This window comes from Ranitomeya imitator, chromosome 9 (assembly GCF_032444005.1).
Source record: "Ranitomeya imitator isolate aRanImi1 chromosome 9, aRanImi1.pri, whole genome shotgun sequence".
NCBI lineage: Eukaryota > Metazoa > Chordata > Amphibia > Anura > Dendrobatidae > Ranitomeya > Ranitomeya imitator.
The window spans coordinates 103,434,935-103,452,095 of NC_091290.1; the positions used below are offsets into that span (position 1 = coordinate 103,434,935).

The window sequence follows — 17,161 nt, forward strand, 5'->3', positions numbered from 1 at the left end:
CAGAAAAAGAGAAAGTTAAAATCAACATACCAAAAGCCAAAAAAAGATTTCAATGTTCCAAGCATACATGGAGTGATCACTGTGAATTCTGTGGCCAAAGCTACCTATGAAGCAGGATTAATGAAACTTAAAACACCACCATTTTTGGTGGTGTTTTTCTAAAAATTGTTTTGGGCATCTTTTGAGTCTGTTTTTGAGGCTTTGCTTTGCAGCTCACTAAATGCACCAAAAGTCACTTAGGAACCTTTAAGGAGTGTTTCTAACCTAGCCATTGACTTGTATTATAAGTATGGAGCACTTCTAAATGAAAAATACCAGAAGATAGATATGCTTATTTCAGTTAACCGCTTGTAATTTTTGGAAACTTGATGTGGTTAAAAGACGGCAAAAGCCCGATCATATGAACAGCAAGTCTTTTTTTACATGGAAATGAATTTGTTCAGTGTTTTCAGCATTTTCAGAGTAATTTTCAGGATGTTTTTGGAATGGACCCACTCCATATCCACCTTATGAAGAGGTCAAAGTCTTAAACTGTACATGGTTCCCATTGATGATGACTCGAAATCAGATTTTTACATTTTTACTGGGACCTAGAATTTTGTTTCTATTTTCTTTATGGAGAGAAGTAGAACCGGAGAATAGAAACCGCGCAGACCACAATAAAGGTATCAGAGTTACACACACACTCTGTTTATTAGCCTACGCGTTTCGTGGCCAACAGGCCACTTCATCAGGGCATCAAGATTCATAACATTTTAAAAGGGCTCCTACTATAAAAAATGTTTTGGCACCTAGTGTAGTTAAGATTTCCTCCTCTGGATGCACTTTAGTAGGTAAAGAATGGATTGGCTGTTACGGTTCTTACCGATGTAATGGACGTAGGTGTAAATGTTGTAGATCTATTAGTAACAATGTTGACAGCTTCACGTCGTTTGCAAAAAAAGGGAAGGCTTTTAATATCAATTTTAGAATGACGTGTCAGACAGATTACGTAATCTATTTGATTCAGTGCAACTGTGGTAAACAGTATGTGGGAAGAACTTCTCAACCTCTTCACAAACGTGTGAACTCCCATAGGTTTAATATTCTTAGAGGTTTTTCTGAACATGGATTGTCGCGACATTGTACCATAGTTCATCATGGGAATGTTAAATTATCTGTTACTCCCATTGATCATGTGCCTGTTAATACACCTAGGAGATTGGAGGTCCTGGGTAAAAAAGAAACATATTGGATATTTAAGTTGGGCACCTTAAGCCCTGGTGGATTGAATGAGGTTAGCGACCTCTTCTAGGTACCTATAAGTAATTAATATCATGAGTTTCATCTCACGGAGATTCTTCTGTGATGGATTTTCTTGATTGTAGGAGTTCCTCCGTGTGTCGTTGTGGGAAGAGACTATGGACCTCAGTGCTCACCATTTTTCATGAACTCCGGTGGTTAACTGGTTTGAGGTGCTGCTTATTCCTTTGTAGTGTTTGTAGACCTCTAGATCATATGGGTTCATATCCGAAAAGAGTTGTGGAAATTGAGCATATGGGAACCCATTCTTTCCCTTACTTTTTTACTTTTTTACTTCATATTATGTGATGTTGTTACCTTATATGAGCCCTTTGTTTGTTTTTCCTTTATAATGGGTCAACATATGATAGCGTCTTGAATGGGTTTAACTGGTGGATCCAGGATAAATAGTTGCCCTCACCTAAGACCACCAGGTGGTGTAGTGGTATAAGACGGAGGTTTATTCTCTGGAGGATAGTTTTTAGGTTTCTTCATATGTGAGTTCTGATCCTGGTTGATCTAGATACCAGAAATGTTTATATATATTTGTTTTTATTATTTATTGATTAATATTTGTAGTTCTAAAGATTGATTATTGTGTTTTATGTATTTTAATGTTTTGTAATTAATGTTATGGGTGTATTTATAAATTTTTGATTTAAAGTGGGCGTTCTCACCAGAAGTGATGTCGTAAGAAGGTGGGGTTTATACATGTTTGTATATATTTTTTTGATTGTATTTGTAGGTATATATACCTGTTTTTACTGATGAATCTTGATGCCCTGATGAAGTGGCCTGTTGGCCACGAAACGCGTAGGCTAATAAACAGAGTGTGTGTGTAACTCTGATACCTTTATTGTGGTCTGCGCGGCTTCTATTCTCCGGTTCTACTTCTCTCCATGTGGATTTGTTCTGCTTGCCGGGAGCTTGCTGCGACCATACGTGCTGATCCAAGGGAGTTGTGACCTGTCACAACCAGACCAGGTGAGTCTGTTTTGTGGGGGTCCACGTGATTGCGACACCTGAAGGTATTACTCTATGTGCGCTTCTTTTTCTTGTTTTTAGAGTTTCTATTTTCTGAGATATTTTCCAGAGGGATAATCACTGATCTTGATCATGGTGCTATAAGAAAAGGTGTGTGAATCTCATCAAATGTTAATGTCTGAGTAGTCGTGGCCGAGTGGTTAAGGCGATGGACTTGAAATACATTGGGGTTTCCCCGCGCAGGTTCAAATCCTGCCGACTACGTATATATTCCTAAAGCTTTTTGACTGATTACCTGAGTAGATTAATTTGCGCGTTTCCTTGTCTACCGCCATGACAGTGATATGCAAACTCTGGAACGGTTTTCAAGAATCAGACTGATTAGATTTTTGGATGTACATTCCATAAGCTGATCTGGCGCTGCATCTCATGTGCATCATGCCGCTAATCAAAAGAAGCACCGTGAGTGTGGCACCAGGTAAGTGGTGCTTCTCCCGCTTTTGTCTAGCGGAGACAGAACATTGTTGTGGCAGATGTACTGGGACATGCACTTTGATTTGCAACAACCTTGAATTATCTCTTGGATGAAACCTTTTACCACACAATGAAAAATTTTTAGCGACTTCTGGATGAACAGCTTTCTAACAGTATAAGTTTTGCAAATAATTTTTTTCTTGCTCTTTTTCCAAGTAACAGATCTAGCACTCTTTTACTAGTCACTTTTTATCAACATTTAAAACTGTCCTTGCTGAGATATCGTGGAACCCTTGGCACACTTGTGGAATAAAAGTTTAGGAGATATTAATTTACCATTGTGTATTAATTGTAGATTTGCACTACAGCTTTAGAGCCTGTTTTCACCATCATTCATGAGTTCAATTGTGCTTTCCAGAACACAAAACTGCAGCCAAGTCTTTTTTGTGTGTGGTTCCATGGTGTAATGGTTAGCACTCTGGACTCTGAATCCAGCGATCTGAGTTCAAATCTCAGTGGAACCAGGGCAGTTTTTCGTACACATGTTTCAATTTTTCCACTGACACTGTGTTCTCCTGTTCCCAAGGTTTAACATAAAAAGAGAAAGTTAAAATCAACATACCAAAAGCCAAAAAAAGATTTCAATGTTCCAAGCATACATGGAGTGATCACTGTGAGTTCTGTGGCCAAAGCTACCTATGAAGAAGGGTTAATGAAACTTAAAACACCACCATTTTTGGTGGTGTTTTTCTAAAAATTGTTTTGGGCATCTTTTGAGTCTGTTTTTGAGGCTTTGCTTTGCAGCTCACAAAATGCACCAAAAGTCACTTAGGAACCTTTAAGGAGTGTTTCTAATCTAGCCATTGACTTGTATTATAAGTATGGAGCACTTCTAAATGAAAAATACCAGAAGATAGATATGCTTATTTCAGTTAACCGCTTGGAATTTTTCGAAACTTGATGTGGTTAAAAGACGGCAAAAGCCCGATCATATGAACAGCAAGTCTTTTTTTACATGGAAATGAATTTGTTCAGTGTTTTCAGCATTTTCAGAGTAATTTTCAGGATGTTTTTGGAATGGACCCACTCCATATCCACCTTATGAAGAGGTCAAAGTCTTAAACTGTACATGGTTCCCATTGATGATGACTCGAAATCAGATTTTTACATTTTTACTGGGACCTAGAATTTTGTTTCTATTTTCTGAGATATTTTCCAGAGCGATAATCACTGATCTTGATCATGGTGCTATCAGAAAAGGTGTGTGAATCTCATCAAATGTTAATGTCTGAGTAGTCGTGGCCGAGTGGTTAAGGCGATGGACTTGAAATCCATTGGGGTTTCCCCGCGCTGGTTCAAATCCTGCCGACTACGTATATATTCCTAAAGCTTTTTGACTGATTACCTGAGTAGATTAATTTGCGCGTTTCCTTGTCTACCGCCATGACAGTGATATGCAAACTCTGGAACGGTTTTCAAGAATCAGACTGATTAGATTTTTGGATGTACATTCCATAAGCCGATCTGGCGCTGCATCTCATGTGCATCATGCCGCTAATCAAAAGAAGCACCGTGAGTGTGGCACCAGGTAAGTGGTGCTTCTCCCGCTTTTGTCTAGCGGAGACAGAACATTGTTGTGGCAGATGTACTGGGACATGCACTTTGATTTGCAACAACCTTGAATTATCTCTTGGATGAAACCTTTTACCACACAATGAAAAATTTTTAGCGACTTCTGGATGAACAGCTTTCTAACAGTATAAGTTTTGCAAATAATTTTTTTCTTGCTCTTTTTACAAGTAACAGATCTAGCACTCTTTTTACTAGTCACTTTTTATCAACATTTAAAACTGTCCTTGCTGAGATATCGTGGAACCCTTGGCACACTTGTGGAATAAAAGTTTAGGAGATATTAATTTACCATTGTGTATTAATTGTAGATTTGCACTACAGCTTTAGAGCCTGTTTTCACCATGATTCATGAGTTGAATTGTGCTTTCCAGAACACAAAACTGCAGCCAAGTCTTTTTTGTGTGTGGTTCCATGGTGTAATGGTTAGCACTCTGGACTCTGAATCCAGCGATCTGAGTTTAAATCTCAGTGGAACCTGGGCAGTTTTTCGTACACATGTTTCAATTTTTCCACTGACACTGTGTTCTCCTGTTCCCAAGGTTTAACATAAAAAAAGAAAGTTAAAATCAACATACCAAAAGCCAAAAAAAGATTTCAATGTTCCAAGCATACATGGAGTGATCACTGTGAGTTCTGTGGCCAAAGCTACCTATGAAGAAGGGTTAATGAAACTTAAAACACCACCATTTTTGGTGGTGTTTTTCTAAAAATTGTTTTGGGCATCTTTTGAGTCTGTTTTTGAGGCTTTGCTTTGCAGCTCACAAAATGCACCAAAAGTCACTTAGGAACCTTTAAGGAGTGTTTCTAATCTAGCCATTGACTTGTATTATAAGTATGGAGCACTTCTAAATGAAAAATACCAGAAGATAGATATGCTTATTTCAGTTAACCGCTTGGAATTTTTCGAAACTTGATGTGGTTAAAAGACGCCAAAAGCCCGATCATATGAACAGCAAGTCTTTTTTTACATGGAAATGAATTTGTTCAGTGTTTTCAGCATTTTCAGAGTAATTTTCAGGATGTTTTTGGAATGGACCCACTCCATATCCACCTTATGATGAGGTCAAAGTCTTAAACTGTACATGGTTCCCATTGATGATGACTCGAAATCAGATTTTTACATTTTTACTGGGACCTAGAATTTTGTTTCTATTTTCTGAGATATTTTCCAGAGCGATAATCACTGATCTTGATCATGGTGCTATCAGAAAAGGTGTGTGAATCTCATCAAATGTTAATGTCTGAGTAGTCGTGGCCGAGTGGTTAAGGCGATGGACTTGAAATCCATTGGGGTTTCCCCGCGCAGGTTCAAATCCTGCCGACTATGTATATATTCCTAAAGCTTTTTGACTGATTACCTGAGTAGATTAATTTGCGCGTTTCCTTGTCTACCGCCATGACAGTGATATGCAAACTCTGGAACGGGTTTCAAGAATCAGACTGATTAGATTTTTGGATGTACTTTCCATAAGCCGATCTGGCGCTGCATCTCATGTGCATCATGCCGCTAATCAAAAGAAGCACCGTGAGTGTGGCACCAGGTAAGTGGTGCTTCTCCCGCTTTTGTCTAGCGGCCACAGACAATTGTTGTGGCAGATGTACTGGGACAAGCACTTTGATTTGCAACAACCTTGAATTATCTCTTGGATGAAACCTTTTACCACACAATGAAAAATTTTTAGCGACTTCTGGATGAACAGCTTTCTAACAGTATAAGTTTTGCAATTAATTTTTTTCTTGCTCTTTTTCCAAGTAACAGATCTAGCACTCTTTTTACTAGTCACTTTTTATCAACATTTAAAACTGTCCTTGCTAAGATATCGTGGAACCCTTGGCACACTTGTGGAATAAAAGTTTAGAAGATATTATTTTACCATTGTGTATTAATTGTAGATTTGCACTACAGCTTTAGAGCCTGTTTTCACCATGATTCATGAGTTCAATTGTGCTTTCCAGAACACAAAACTGCAGCCAAGTCTTTTTTGTGTGTGGTTCCATGGTGTAATGGTTAGCACTCTGGACTCTGGACTCTGAATCCAGCGATCTGAGTTCAAATCTCAGTGGAACCTGGGCAGTTTTTCGTACACATGTTTCAATTTTTCCACTGACACTGTGTTCTCCTGTTCCCAAGGTTTAACATAAAAAGAGAAAGTTAAAATCAACATACCAAAAGCCAAAAAAAGATTTCAATGTTCCAAGCATACATGGAGTGATCACTGTGAGTTCTGTGGCCAAAGCTACCTATGAAGCAGGATTAATGAAACTTAAAACTCCACCATTTTTGGTGGTGTTTTTCTAAAAATTGTTTTGGGCATCTTTTGAGTCTGTTTTTGAGGCTTTTCTTTGCAGCTCCCAAAATGCACCAAAAGTCACTTAGGAACCATTAAGGAGTGTTTCTAACCTAGCCATTGACTTGTATTATAAGTATGGAGCACTTCTAAATGAAAAATACCAGAAGATAGATATGCTTATTTCAGTTAACCGCTTGGAATTATTGGAAACTTGATGTGGTTAAAAGACGCCAAAAGCCCGATCATATGAACAGCAAGACTTTTTTTTACATGGAAATGAATTTGTTCAGTGTTTTCAGCATTTTCAGAGTAATTTTCAGGATGTTTTTGGAATGGACCCACTCCATATCCACTTATGAAGAGGTCAAAGTCTTAAACTGTACATGGTTCCCATTGATGATGACTCGAAATCAGATTTTTACATTTTTACTGTGACCTAGAATTTTGTTTCTCTTTTCTGAGATATTTTCCAGAGGGATAATTACTGATCTTGATCATGGTGCTATAAGAAAAGGTGTGTGAATCTCATCAAATGTTAATGTCTGAGTAGTCGTGGCCGAGTGGTTAAGGCAATGGACTTGAAATTCATTGGGGTTTCCCCGCGCAGGTTCAAATCCTGCCGACTACGTATATGTTCCTAAAGCTTTTTGACTGATTGCCTGAGTAGATTAATTTGCGCGTTTCCTTGTCTACCCCCATGACAGTGATATGCAAACTCTGGAACGGTTTTCAAGAATCAGACTGATTAGATTTTTGGATGTACATTCCATAAGCCGATCTGGCGCTGCATCTCATGTGCATCATGCCGCTAATCAAAAGAAGCACCGTGAGTGTGGCACCAGGTAAGTGGTGCTTCTCCCGCTTTTGTCTAGCGGCCACAGACCATTGTTGTGGCAGATGTACTGGGACATGCACTTTGATTTGCAACAACCTTGAATTATCTCTTGGATGAAACCTTTTACCACACAATGAAAATTTTTTTGCGACTTCTGGATGAACAGCTTTCTAACAGTATAAGTTTTGCAATTAATTTTTTACTTGCTCTTTTTCCAAGTAACAGATCTAGCACTCTTTTTACTAGTCACTTTTTATCAACATTTAAAACTGTCCTTGCTGAGATATCGTGGAACCCTTGGCACACTTGTGGAATAAAAGTTTAGGAGATATTAATTTACCATTGTGTATTAATTGTAGATTTGCACTACAGCTTTAGAGCCTGTTTGCACCATCATTCATGAGTTCAATTGTGCTTTCCAGAACACATAACTGCAGCCAAGTCTTCTTTGTGTGTGAATTCAAAAGTTTATTCAATTGGGAAAAGGGGAGATATCAGGCGAATTGACGTTTCGGCCAGCCCGTGGCCTTGTTCACAAAACTGCTGTAACAAGCAAGAAGACAAAACAACACTATAAGCGGGTCAATATATACATATATACAAATATACAAAGAGGACAAAGAATCCATATCAAAGTCAATAAGTTGCCGATGGACATATTATGTAATGATCAAGACATATTGTATAAAGCTGGAATGTACAAAAAAGTGGAATGTACAAAAAGAGAGAGAGAGAGGGGGGGCAACTACCCCTCAGGGGGCTCCTCGCCGGCTGGGGGATCATCAGCAGGATCCGGCAGCGAGACTGGCGGGGCCCAAGCTATCGGACCGTGTTTTTTAGGACAAGCCGCGCGCCCACAAGGAGGGGAAGGAAGACGAAACGAGGACCGGCACATGACGTTAAGATCTCAGGTAGGAGTCCAAACTCTGTGGTAAACATCTCCGATTATACTCTTTCTCCTCTTGAGCTCAAAGTCCTAAACATGGGCCTCTCTTTTTGCCCCACTCCCAAATGGGATTCTTTTCAACTTGAAAAGGACCTTCAACGTTTTTATAGAAATATTAGACTTAAAGTACACTTTAACGAACTTCCGAATACAGTATTGAACAGATTGGGCACTACATCTAGCCAGAGCAGAGAGGCTGACATTACCTTGGGATCATTGGAATCCCAGTTCCTTCGTTCCTCCTAAAACCAACCATGCAGTAGAAACCTTTATCAATCTCCTCGATAGAGATATCAGAGAGACTATACATGAACAACGCCTTGGTCTCCTCCCAGTCCGACATAACCTTAGTTCCATAGAAAAACAAGCATTAGACACACTCAGCGGGAATAAGAACATTGTAATCAAACCTGCGGACAAGGGGGGAGCCATTGTCACCATGAATAAACATCACTATGTCAACGAAATAAGACGCCAACTCTCTGATACAAACACAAAAAACTCCAGGGGGACCCTACATTTTCCATACAGCGGAAAATTAATACTGTAATTAAGAAATACCTGCACTTAGGCACCATAGACAACAAAACCAAAACTTACCTCACTAATCATCATCCCATTACCCCAGTCCTGTACATTCTGCCGAAAATTCATAAAAATCTACAGAATCCCCCTGGCCGCCCAATTGTCGCTTCAACGGACTCAGTGCTCAACCCCCTTTCAAAATTTTTGGAAAAAATTCTCACACCACATACCAAGTTGACTAAATCCTTTATATTGGACACCAGCGATTTTCTATCTAAAATTCGCAATATCTCTAGCATTCCTCCAGATAGCCTTCTTTGTACCTTGGATGTCAATAGCCTATACACTTCTATCGTACATGATAGGAATGTTAAAGCAGTTTCACTTACATTACAGGAGGCAGGCATTGACAGGAACACGCATGATCTTTGCATAGACCTCTTGAACTTGGTACTCAGGGAGAACTTCTTCCTTTTTGAGGACGACTTCTTTGTACAGACGTGCGGTACTGCCATGGGGTCCAATGTGGCCCCAGCGTACGCTAACCTGTACATGGACCACTTCGAGAGAGAGTATGTTTATACTAACCCTACCTTTCAACAAAACGCATTAGTTTGGTTCAGATTTATCGACGATATATTCTGTATCTGGCAAGGGAACCATACCAGTCTACAGGGATTCTTTGAAGCCATTAATACTACCCGTCCGGAGCTTACCTTCACACTTACTTACCACAATAGTGAAGTCACCTTTCTAGACACTAAAGTCCTCAAAAATTCCTTGGGTAATTTAAGCACAGACTTATATTCCAAACCAACTGACTGTAACAGCCTTCTGCTTTACAACAGTTGCCACCCCAAGTCCATGAAAGATAGTCTTCCTAGGTCCCAGTTTAAAAGAGTTTCTAGAATCGTCTCAGACCCGGAGCTGAAAGCCACCAGACTACAAGAAATGTCTACTAAATTCAAGGCCCGTAACTACCCCGCGGATCTTCTCGAAACAGAATCTACCAAAATTCTGTACTAATCCGAGAACGATACAATTAAAACTCAAAAAAAACCTAGACTCCCATTTGTACACAGTCACCATCCTACTATGCGCAGGGTACACAATCTAATCAGGGCACACTGGCCACTCCTGAATAAAGCATATCCCACCATCCCCATATTCAAGGAACCCCCCTGATGTGTACTAGGAGGCCCAAGAACATAAAGGATAGGGTTGTTAAAGCGGATCTGGGCCCACAAAAACACTGACACATGGTACGCTCTCAGGCCAGAAACGTACAGGGACCTTCCCGTGTCTGGGGTGTATGAGCTACTCTAATGTAATTAAGGGCAATGAAGTGGTACACCCAAGGACAGGGAAATCTTATAAAATCAAGGACTATTACACATGTGACACAAACTTTGTGGTATATATCATTAAGTGTCCTTGCGGGTTACTTTACGTGGGGGAGACCACCCAAGCTGTTAGGGACCGCATCTCTAACCATAAATCAACTATTCGTTGCGGTAAAGTATGGCTCCCCCTCCCCCTTCACTTCAAAGAAGCCAACCACAACATAGCACAACTAAGGGTACCGTCACACAGTGAAATTTTGATCGCTACGACGGCACGATTCGTGACGTTCGAGCGATATATCTGTGACGTTCGAGCGATATCGCAATGTCTGACACGCTCCTGCGATCAGGGACCCTGCTGAGAATCGTACGTCGTAGCAGATCGTTTGAAACTTTCTTTCGTCGTCTAGTGTCCCGCTGTGGCGGCATGATTGCATGGTGTAACATATATCGTATACGATGTGCGCATAGTAACCAACGGCTTCTACATCGCACAAACGTCATGAAATTATCGCTCCAGCGTCGTAGATTGCAAAGTGTGACAGCAGTCTACGACGCTGGAGCGATATTGTTACGACGCTGGAGCGTCACGGATCGTACCGTCGTAGCGATGAAAATTGCACTGTGTGACGGTACCCTAAGATTCCAAGTTATAGAAAAGGTCCCTCGTCCTAGACGAGGAGGGAATCATGTTAAATTATTAAAACAGCGTGAGACTTATTGGATCTACACACTGGACACTTTACATCCACGTGGCCTAAACCGCGAGATAGACTGGCTAACTTAATTTTTCTCCCATATAGGCCAATTGAATCTTTGCACAACCGACCTCTATGATAAACGCGTTTTGGATGGTAAGACGCATACCCCAGTAGTCCCCTCTATAAGTTTCCTTATATTAGTTCCCATTTTTTCATTTTTATTATTTTTTATTCTTTATTTTTTATTTTTTATTTTTTTATTTTTATTATTTTTTCATTATTTTTTCATTATTTTTTTATTTTTTCGTTTTTTCTTATTTTCATTTTTTTCAATTTTTCTGCATGGTCCTTTACCCGTAACTTTCTCTATATCCGAACATTAACAGTTAATTTTACCAGTCAATATATTATTTTCTTTATTTGCTTTATCCCCCATTTTTTCCTTTCATTTCTATTATTTCATTTCTTTCTTTTATTTCTTTTCGTTTGGACTCCTACCATTATAAATGTTTTCATTGTATTGATTGTGGACATATATATTTTAGCCTCCCAATATCTATTAAGGGTGGTCCTAGATGTAAGATTGCCGATTATTGTCTAATTTTCTTTGCCTTTTCCCCTTGCTTTTGGACTAGATGTAACCAGAGATTAGACTACTTGAGCATAGGCATTCTTGGGGGCACCTCTTGACACCTTAACGATAACATGGGCGGCTACTGGGACACTTAGGTGCTGGATCTCTGCATCCAGTTCAATTCACTCTACCGGGTGCGGTGTGCGCAGGCGCCGACCTATCTGATGAATGGGGCAGCTTAGCATAACGCTCCGACACTGCCCTTCCGATCTACACACGCGCACTCGGCCTGACATGCCCTGCGCAGGCGCCGCATTTTAGTCTCCCACATGTGGACGCAGGTACTGTACACGGGCGCTTGATGTGCGGTCAAGTGCGCAAGCGCCGACCTGCACACCTCAGCAAGTGATGAGGTAACTCCTGCGCAGGCGCCGGCGTCCCCTGATACTTCCGGTCACATGACCGGCCGGGGATTTGGATATAACACCGTACACCATGCGCCTCACTGAGCGGTTCCATTGCCTAGACACAGGATTGTGTCGGCCTCCTCCACTACGCCACCAACGCCTATGCCCTGCCTGCACCACGGAAACGTGAGACTACAGCACCACCTTCAGATAAGTGTCCCATTTACTATGAGAGGTTTCTATAGCGTGTATTTTCCTCTCCCCTAGCAGGGACGACATCTTTTTACCTACTGGCAGCATATCATATCCTCAAGGGGGGTCATCTCTATGAATACACTGGGTCCCTTGCATACCTACTTAATACAGGTATTTAGTAATGCCACGAATATTACTACCATACTGACTATTCCCTATACAAAGCTTGATCCAACGTGTATTCTCCACTCTGTTCTGCCCATAGCGCTATATGTCTATGTGACCTTGAAGACATATCAGAACATACGGGACGACCAGTACCTGGTATATAATCTTGCCCACTGTATCCACAAGCCAGGTACTACTATGTCTTCATGTTTTACTATCCCGTTAGTATACAGATTTTATGCCTTATCCTCATATATATATATGTTTCGGCCACAAGGTTTGTCTGTTCTACCCACAGCTTTATATTTGTATGTGATCGTGAGGACATATCAGAATATACGGGACGACCAGTACCTGATATATAATTTTGCCCACTGTGTCCACAAGACAGGTAGTTCTATGTCTTCATGGTTTACTATCCCGTTAGTATACAGATTTTATGCCTCATCCTCATATATACGTATGTTTCAGCCACAGGATTGGGTCCGGCCGCAGATACGATTTTTATGCATGGGCATATGTTGTCTAGCGTTCCAGCTGGGTCAGTATCTTGATTTGCACTTGTAATACACTAAACTGGGCACTATACAGGGTACTTAAGCAACATTTAGTTACTATTAAGGGGATGCCCGTTCCTTGTTGGCCCTCTACCTGGGTATATAGGACCCTAGCTGCTATTTCATGCTATATTGTTCTCTTTAGGTATATCGCCATACCATTATATATGACTCAACATAAAGTAAAGGATTCTTCTTTATATGCAACAGAGTTCCAACAGGGTATGTCTTTCTTCCTCCAGTACCGGTTTTTGCAAAGCCATTATAATTTTCTCTCTCTCTTTTTGTACATTCCACTTTTTTGTACATTCCAGCTTTATACAATATGTCTTGATCATTACATAATATGTCCATCGGCAACTTATTGACTTTGATATGGATTCTTTGTCCTCTTTTTATATTTGTATATATGTATATATTGACCTGCTTATAGTGTTGTTTTGTCTTCTTGCTTGTTACAGCAGTTTTGTGAACAAGGCCACGGGCTGGCCGAAACGTCAATTCGCCTGATATCTCCCCTTTTCCCAATTGAATAAACTTTTGAATTTATGCATCTGAAAACTATACGAGTGCAGTGATTTTTTGCTGACTTTATGACGTATGGGATTCAACATCCCGTTCACTAGCACCGTAGACTGTACTGATTGAGTGCTAGCTTTGATTCTTCTCTACAGTTCTTTGTGTGTGGTTCCATAGTGTAATGGTTAGCACTCTCGACTCTGAATCCAGCGATCTGAGTTCAAATCTCAGTGGAACCTGGGCAGTTTTTCGTACACATGTTTCAATTTTTCCACTGACACTGTGTTCTCCTGTGCCCAAGGTTTAACATAAAAAGAGAAAGTTAAAATCAACATACCAAAAGCCAAAAAAAGATTTCAATGTTCCAAGCATACATGGAGTGATCACTGTGAGTTCTGTGGCCAAAGCTACCTATGAAGCAGGATTAATGAAACTTAAAACACCACCATTTTTGGTGGTGTTTTTCTAAAAATTGTTTTGGGCATCTTTTGAGTCTGTTTTTGAGGCTTTTCTTTGTAGCTCCCAAAATGCACCAAAAGTCACTTAGGAACCATTAAGGAGTGTTTCTAACCTAGCCATTGACTTGTATTATAAGTATGGAGCACTTCTAAATGAAAAATACCAGAAGATAGATATGCTTATTTCAGTTAACCGCTTGGAATTTTTGGAAACTTGATGTGGTTAAAAGACGCCAAAAGCCCGATCATATGAACAGCAAGTCTTTTTTTACATGGAAATGAATTTGTTCAGTGTTTTCAGCATTTTCAGAGTAATTTTCAGGATGTTTTTGGAATGGACCCACTCCATATCCACCTTATGAAGAGGTCAAAGTCTTAAACTGTACATGGTTCCCATTGATGATGACTCGAAATCAGATTTTTAAATTTTTACTGGGACCTAGAATTTTGTTTCTATTTTCTGAGATATTTTCCAGAGGGATAATCACTGATCTTGATCATGGTGCTATAAGAAAAGGTGTGTGAATCTCATCAAATGTTAATGTCTGAGTAGTCGTGGCCGAGTGGTTAAGGCGATGGACTTGAAATCCATTGGGGTTTCCCTGCGCAGGTTCAAATCCTGCCGACTACGTATATGTTCCTAAAGCTTTTTGACTGATTACCTGAGTAGATTAATTTGCGCGTTTCCTTGTCTACCGCCATGACAGTGATATGCAAACTCTGGAACGGTTTTCAAGAATCAGACTGATTAGATTTTTGGATGTACATTCCATAAGCTGATCTGGCGCTGCATCTCATGTGCATCATGCCGCTAATCAAAAGAAGCACCGTGAGTGTGGCACCAGGTAAGTGGTGCTTCTCCCGCTTTTGTCTAGCGGCCACAGACCATTGTTGTGGCAGATGTACTGGGACATGCACTTTGATTTGCAACAACCTTGAATTATCTCTTGGATGAAACCTTTTACCACACAATGAAAATTTTTTAGCGACTTCTGGATGAACAGCTTTCTAACAGTATAAGTTTTGCAATTAATTTTTTTCTTGCTCTTTTTCCAAGTAACAGATCTAGCACTCTTTTTACTAGTCACTTTTTATCAACATTTAAAACTGTCCTTGCTGAGATATCGTGGAACCCTTGGCACACTTGTGGAATAAAAGTTTAGGAGATATTAATTTACCATTGTGTATTAATTGTAGATTTGCACTACAGCTTTAGAGCCTGTTTTCACCATGATTCATGAGTTCAATTGTGCTTTCCAGAACACAAAACTGCAGCCAAGTCTTCTTTGTGTGTGGTTCCATGGTGTAATGGTTAGCACTCTGGACTCTGAATCCAGCGATCTGAGTTCAAATCTCAGTGGAACCTGGGCAATTTTTCCTACACAGGTTTCAATTTTTCCACTGACACTGTGTTCTCCTGTTCCCAAGGTTTAACATAAAAAGAGAAAGTTAAAATCAACATACCAAAAGCCAAAAAAAAGATTTCAATGTTCCAAGCATACATGGAGTGATCACTGTGAGTTCTGTGGCCAAAGCTACCTATGAAGCAGGATTAATGAAACTTAAAACACCACCATTTTTGGTGGTGTTTTTCTAAAAATTGTTTTCGGCATCTTTTGAGTCTGTTTTTGAGGCTTTTCTTTGCAGCTCCCAAAATGCACCAAAAGTCACTTAGGAACCTTTAAGGAGTGTTTCTAACCTAGCCATTGACTTGTATTATAAGTATGGAGCACTTCTAAATGAAAAATACCAGAAGATAGATATGCTTATTTCAGTTAACCGCTTGGAATTTTTGGAAACTTGATGTGGTTAAAAGACGCCAAAAGCCCGATCATATGAACAGCAAGTCTTTTTTTACATGGAAATAGATTTGTTCAGTGTTTTCAGCATTTTCAGAGTAATTTTCAGGATGTTTTTGGAATGGACCCACTCCATATCCACCTTATGAAGAGGTCAAAGTCTTAAACTGTACATGGTTCCCATTGATGATGACTCGAAATCAGATTTTTACATTTTTACTGGGACCTAGAATTTTGTTTCTATTTTCTGAGATATTTTCCAGAGGGATAATCACTGATCTTGATCATGGTGCTATAAGAAAAGGTGTGTGAATCTCATCAAATGTTAATGTCTGAGTAGTCGTGGCCGAGTGGTTAAGGCGATGGACTTGAAATCCATTGGGGTTTCCCCGCGCAGGTTCAAATCCTGCCGACTACGTATATATTCCTAAAGCTTTTTGACTGATTACCTGAGTAGATTAATTTGCGCGTTTCCTTGTCTACCGCCATGACAGTGATATGCAAACTCTGGAACGGTTTTCAAGAATCAGACTGATTAGATTTTTGGATGTACATTTCATAAGCCGATCTGGTGCTGCATCTCATGTGCATCATGCCGCTAATCAAAAGAAGCACCGTGAGTGTGGCACCAGGTAAGTGGTGCTTCTCCCGCTTTTGTCTAGCAGCCACAGACCATTGTTGTGGCAGATGTACTGGGACATGCACTTTGATTTGCAACAACCTTGAATTATCTCTTGGATGAAACCTTTTACCACACAATGAAAAATTTTTAGCGACTTCTGGATGAACAGCTTTCTAACAGTATAAGTTTTGCAATTAATTTTTTTCTTGCTCTTTTTCCAAGTAACAGATCTAGCACTCTTTTACTAGTCAGTTTTTATCAACATTTAAAACTGTCCATGCTGAGATATCGTGGAACCCTTGGCACACTTGTGGAATAAAAGTTTAGGAGATATTAATTTACCATTGTGTATTAATTGTAGATTTGCACTACAGCTTTAGAGCCTGTTTTCACCATGATTCATGAGTTCAATTGTGCTTTCCAGAACACAAAACTGCAGCCAAGTCTTTTTCGTGTGTGGTTCCATGGTGTAATGGTTAGCACTCTGGACTCTGAATCCAGCGATCTGAGTTCAAATCTCAGTGGAACCTGGGCAGTTTTTCGTACACATGTTTCAATTTTTCCACTGACACTGTGTTCTCCAGTTCCCAAGGTTTAACCCCTACATGACCAGGGGATTTTTCGTGTGTTCGTTTTTCGCTCCCCTCATCCCAGAGCCATAACTTTTATATTTTTCCTTCAATTTGGCCATGTCAGGGCTTATTTTTTGCAGTACGAGTTGTACTTTTGAACGACATCATTGGTTTTAGCATGTCGTGTACTAGAAAACGGGAAAAAAATTCCAAGTGCGGTGAAATTGCAAAAAAAGTGCAATCCCACATTGGTTTTTTGTTTGGCTTTTTTGCTAGGT

General features: G+C 39.9%; 11 non-coding genes across 11 annotated transcripts; all 11 read left to right on the forward strand.

Annotated features, from left to right (window-relative positions):
* The first annotated feature begins 2,447 nt into the window (after positions 1-2,447).
* On the forward strand, positions 2,448-2,529 carry TRNAS-UGA (transfer RNA serine (anticodon UGA)). The gene has a single exon. It is a non-coding gene; the product is annotated as a tRNA-Ser (tRNA).
* Positions 2,530-3,191: 662 nt separating this feature from the next.
* On the forward strand, positions 3,192-3,263 carry TRNAQ-CUG (transfer RNA glutamine (anticodon CUG)). The gene has a single exon. It is a non-coding gene; the product is annotated as a tRNA-Gln (tRNA).
* A 768-nt stretch (positions 3,264-4,031) lies between these two features.
* Positions 4,032-4,113, forward strand: TRNAS-UGA (transfer RNA serine (anticodon UGA)). The gene has a single exon. It is a non-coding gene; the product is annotated as a tRNA-Ser (tRNA).
* Positions 4,114-4,776: 663 nt separating this feature from the next.
* TRNAQ-CUG (transfer RNA glutamine (anticodon CUG)) lies at positions 4,777-4,848 on the forward strand. Its single transcript has one exon. It is a non-coding gene; the product is annotated as a tRNA-Gln (tRNA).
* Positions 4,849-5,616: 768 nt separating this feature from the next.
* TRNAS-UGA (transfer RNA serine (anticodon UGA)) lies at positions 5,617-5,698 on the forward strand. Its single transcript has one exon. It is a non-coding gene; the product is annotated as a tRNA-Ser (tRNA).
* A 663-nt stretch (positions 5,699-6,361) lies between these two features.
* On the forward strand, positions 6,362-6,440 carry TRNAQ-CUG (transfer RNA glutamine (anticodon CUG)). Its single transcript is given in 2 exon segments — positions 6,362-6,398; positions 6,406-6,440. It is a non-coding gene; the product is annotated as a tRNA-Gln (tRNA).
* Positions 6,441-7,208: 768 nt separating this feature from the next.
* TRNAS-UGA (transfer RNA serine (anticodon UGA)) lies at positions 7,209-7,290 on the forward strand. Its single transcript has one exon. It is a non-coding gene; the product is annotated as a tRNA-Ser (tRNA).
* Positions 7,291-14,439: 7,149 nt separating this feature from the next.
* Positions 14,440-14,521, forward strand: TRNAS-UGA (transfer RNA serine (anticodon UGA)). Its single transcript has one exon. It is a non-coding gene; the product is annotated as a tRNA-Ser (tRNA).
* A 663-nt stretch (positions 14,522-15,184) lies between these two features.
* Positions 15,185-15,256, forward strand: TRNAQ-CUG (transfer RNA glutamine (anticodon CUG)). The gene has a single exon. It is a non-coding gene; the product is annotated as a tRNA-Gln (tRNA).
* A 769-nt stretch (positions 15,257-16,025) lies between these two features.
* On the forward strand, positions 16,026-16,107 carry TRNAS-UGA (transfer RNA serine (anticodon UGA)). Its single transcript has one exon. It is a non-coding gene; the product is annotated as a tRNA-Ser (tRNA).
* A 662-nt stretch (positions 16,108-16,769) lies between these two features.
* TRNAQ-CUG (transfer RNA glutamine (anticodon CUG)) lies at positions 16,770-16,841 on the forward strand. Its single transcript has one exon. It is a non-coding gene; the product is annotated as a tRNA-Gln (tRNA).
* Positions 16,842-17,161: the final 320 nt, after the last annotated feature.